Source organism: Ursus americanus, chromosome 14, assembly GCF_024610735.1.
Source record: "Ursus americanus isolate L20-20 chromosome 14, mUrsAme1.1.p, whole genome shotgun sequence".
In the NCBI taxonomy this organism is placed as follows: Eukaryota; Metazoa; Chordata; class Mammalia; order Carnivora; family Ursidae; genus Ursus; species Ursus americanus.
The window spans coordinates 70,483,364-70,488,008 of record NC_142140.1 but is presented as its reverse complement, the minus strand read 5'-3'; the positions used below and the strand labels follow the sequence as shown (position 1 = coordinate 70,488,008).

Here is a 4,645-nt window from a genome sequence, read left to right as displayed (position 1 = left end):
CTTTATCAATTCTCTCTGTTTCTCTTTCTGTGTACAAATTTCCATCTGACTTTACTTGCTTTCAGAACGAAGGGCACTCTTTAGTATGTCTTTAAGGTGGGTCTGTTAGCAATGATTCTCTCATTTAAAAAAAAATTTTTCTGGGAGTATCTTTACTTCGTCTTTTTTCTTGAAAGATAGTTTTCAGTGGTTCAGTCAGTTGAATGTCCAACTCGTGATTTCAGCTCAGCTCATGATCTCAGGGTCATGAGATTGAGCCCCATGTCAGGCTCCATGCTGGGCTTAAGATTCACTCTCATGGTACGCCTGTGTGGCTCAGTCCATTAAGCGTCCGCTTTCGGCTCAGGTCATGATTCTGGAGTCCTGGAATTGAGCCCCACATTGGGCTCCCTGCTCAGTGGGGAGCCTGCTTCTCCCTCTCCCTCTGCCCTGTCACTCCCCCTGCTGTGCTCTCTGTCAAATAAATAAATAAAATCTTAAAAAAATATATTCTCTCTCTCTCCCTCTGCTCTTCCCTCACCAGTGCACACTCTCACTCTAAAATAAATAAACCTTCCAAAAAAAAAAAAAGATAGTTTTTAGTTTTTCAGGATATAAGAATCTTGGTTGACAATTTTTATTCTTTCAGCACTTTGAATATGTCATCTTACTGCCTTCTGGCTTCCATTATTTTTGATGAGATATCATATCAGGGTTCCCTTGTATGTGATTAGTCATTCTCCATTTTCAAGGTGTTTTCTTGGTCGTTCAGCATTTTTACTGGTGTGTTTAGGTGTGGATCTCTTTGTATTTATTTTATTTGGAGTTCCTTGGGCTTCTTGGACATGTAGATTAATGCTTTCCGGCAAAAAAGGGACTTTTTTTTTAGTCATTATTTTTCTGTTCCTTTCTCTTTCCCCTCTCCTCTGGCACTCCCATGATATGTATGTTGGTGTACTTAAGCATAGCCCATACCTCTTGGAGGCTCTGTTTATTTCTATCCAGTCTATTTTTTCTTTGTTCTTCAGTTGCATAATCTCTATTGCTCTATCTTCAAGCTTGCTGGTTCTTTCTTCTGCTAGTTTATATCAGCTGTTGAGCCCATCTAATCAAATTTTCATCGTGCTCATCGTACTTTTTCTTAACGATTTATTTATTTATTTTAGAGAGAGAGAGAGAGAGAGATTTATTTATTTTAGAATTCATAAGGGAGGGGCAGAGGGAGAGAAAGAATCCTGAAGCAGACTCCACACTGAGCACGGAGCTGGATGCAGGGCTCAATCCCAGCACCCCAAGATCACAACCTGAGCCCAAACCAAGAGTTGGCCACTCAACTGACTGTGCCACCCAGGCACCCTGCTCATTGTACTTTCTAACTCCAGAATTTCCCATTTGATTCATATATATAATTTTGTTTTCTTTACTATTATTCTCTATTCGATGAGCCATTTCTCCATACCTTTCTTTACTTCTTTGAGCTTCCTGGAAGTCAGTCATTGTTTTTCAGGAAATTTTGGAAGTTTTCAGCCATTATTTTCTCAAATCTTTTTTTGCTCCTTTCTCAACTCTGGATTTCATGTTGTTCCAAAGTTCTTTGAGGTTTTGTTCATTTTTTTCATTCTTTTTTCTCTCCTTTCTTCAGCTTCCAAATTTCTCTCAGTCTAGCCTCAAGATCATTAACTCTTTCTTCTACCACTTCAAATATACTGTTCAATCCATCTAAGTGAAAAAAAATTTTTTTTTTGAGCGGGAGAGTACAGCAACAGGGAAGAGGAGAGGAAGAGGGAGAGAGAATCTTAAGCAGGCTTCATGCCCAGTGTGGAGCCCAAAATGGGGCTCAATCTCACAACTCTGAGGTCATGATCTGAACTGAAATCAAGAGTTGGTTGCTTGACTGAGCCACCCAGGCACCCCTTAATTTCACTAATTGTATTTTCAACTCTAGGATCTCTATTTGGTTCTTTGAAAGCAATTTCTATCTTAATCATTTCACAGTATATGGAAGTCAGGCCATTCTGCTGTACACTTTAAACTCATCAATTATATCTCAATAAAACTGGAAAAAATCACTAAAAAAGAAATTATTGAGAGCAAGAATTTTTTTGACGTTTCTCTATTCACTGATATTTTTTATTTGATGCAATGTTGTCATCATACCTTCCTTCACCTCTTTAATCATTAATTTTTAAATGTTTTTTTTTTTTTTTTTTTTTTTTTTACTGAACTAAGTGGCTTTATTGGGGGAAGCCAAGATTAAATTCGACTTAAGAGTTGGCATTGGGGCCCTTCTTCTTGCCAAAGGTGGACACAACATTGACAAATCACCAGTTGTACTGCATCCCCACATGGCTCAGCCCATCTTCATTTTCTCCTGTTTGGCTACCTTGGGAGTCTGCCCTTTTACTTTCCCAACATAAGCCAGAGAACCATGGAATTTACCTCCAAGCATGCAGCTGGCTACTTCCAGGGTGTTCAGAGCCTCTACTCCACACTGACCTAGGGTAGCCTCGTCCTCTAGGGGCATGCCTGCCAGGAGCACGATCTGATCTTCTGGAGAAATGCCCTTCAGTGAAGCTACATGAGCCCTGATCTGGGTGACCATCTCCTGGCTGGTCACCTTGAGAGTGTGTAGCTCCTGGGCACGGACAAAGAGCTGCCTGTCGGTGACTGAACTGTGGCCACTGCAGCCCTATGAACATATTTATAGTGATTACTTTGAAGTCTTTTTCTGTGAAATCCAGCATCTTGTCACTCTCGCAGGAAGTTTTTCTTGCCTTCTTTTTCTGCTGCATGGGTCATACTTTCTTGTTTCCTTGGCTCATAATTTCTTTTTTTGTTGGAAGCTAGAATTTTTAGATAATATGTTGGAACAATACCAGGTACGACTCTCCCCTCCTTTGAGGCTTGTTCTTATCATTTGCTTGTTTATTTTTAGTTCCACCTGGATTATTTTACAAAACTGTATTGCGTCCTCCTCACCACACACACAGTGTTAGGCCTCTTCTCTTGCTCCTCAGAAAGATGCAGCTTTGTATGGGCCCACAATCACCCTGGGATGATGGTGGTATAGGTAGGGCTCTCTTCCCCTCTTTTCCCAGCCACATCCAGATGTTAAATTTACTAATTTTTGGCTGATTTCTCTATCGTTTTTAACAACATCTTGGGGCATACATTGTTCTACAAACTAATCCAATCAAATTTGGGTTCCACTGAAATAATAGTTTCCTATGTCAGTGTTTGATATTTGTTCTGACCTCAGGAGGGATCCTCCTACGTGAACTATTCCCCAGCTCTTGCTTACAAACTAGCCAGCCTGCAGTTTCGCCTGAATCTTCATTAAATTCATGAACCTCCACCCAATCGTCTTCCCCCACAGCTTGCACTGTTCTTGAGAGCATGCTTACGCTTGAACTTCTCCATGCTTTGTTGCAAGTGAAGTCAGTTTGATGCAAGCTGGCTGGGTTCAAGGACCTGAAGGGGGTCCCACAGGACTCGTCAAGAGGCTTCTTGGCTTCACACAGAATAGAAATCAAATTCAAGCTGAGAAGTGGGAGCAGAGTTTATTGACGACACAGAGTGCAGATACAGACAGAACGTCTGGGAGACTTGGAAAGGAAAGAAGGATGATTCTTGTCTTTGCTTGGAGTCTGGTTTTTGTTTTGTTTTGTTTTGTTTTGTTTTGTTTTGTTATTCTTGAGGATTGTGGCCCAGTGCACATGTCTTCTCAGGCATTTAGGAACAAAGATGAGTGTTTAGGTATCCTCCATCAGTCACTTATATCCTGGAACCAGGGGTTTTGTTGAATCAGTGGTCTTAGAAAACATTCATGATGAACCCATTCATCACTCCTTAGATGTTATCTATTTGGCTGGAAGACTCCAAAGAAATCATTAACTCCTTGAATTTTAAAATTCAGAACATTATCTGCTCTATAAGGCATGTGTAAGGCAGGGTGTCAGTCCTAGCAAGAATAGAAACAAAGGAAAAGGAGGGGAAAAACATAGTCTTTCATGGGGTCCTTTCAGTTTCCCTGTCTCAAGTTCATTTGAGAGCAGAATAGGAGCTACCAGTTTTGTGACCTGTGCTCCCAAATCTGTTGACTAGGGCTCTGGAAGTAAGAGTAGGCACAATGGTACTTTTATCTCTGAGTGGAACTCCCACTCGAGGAGCTGTTTGGAAGGGCAAGAGACTTAAATCTTTTCAGTTTCCCTCTCCTGAAATGGAACCACGGCTTCATGAGCTGAGTATAGGGTGTTTAGGACTCTGTTATTTTCGGCCAAGGTAAAGCCTTCATTCCATGGGTGGAATTTGGGCAGAAGAGGGGAGTCCCCAACTCTTGACTACATTCACATGAGACTTAACATCAGGAACAGGTAGGTGGGGGCAGGATGAGAAAAACTGATCTTGCACCTCTTGGGAAGAGGGCCCTCTAGCTGAGAGTTAGAGAGACCCTGTGTTCTTGGTCCAAGGGGAAAGAGCCCTGTATTCTTGGCTGCCTCTGTCTGGAATAGTCTCTGAGCTGGACAAAGAGAGGGTGTGGTCTTGGTTCAAACACCACAGACTCACATTTCTTACCCTATGTTCATGGATTTTCTTGAATATGTATTTCTTCATTTGCTGTTTGACCTTAGGATCATTTTCATAGGCTTTGAATTGTTGGTTTTTT

At 41.3% G+C, this 4,645-nt stretch overlaps 1 pseudogene; it reads right to left on the bottom strand.

The window, feature by feature from the left end:
• Positions 1-2,243: 2,243 nt before the first annotated feature.
• LOC148109029 (ubiquitin-like FUBI-ribosomal protein eS30 fusion protein pseudogene) lies at positions 2,244-2,771 on the bottom strand (annotated as a pseudogene).
• Positions 2,772-4,645: the final 1,874 nt, after the last annotated feature.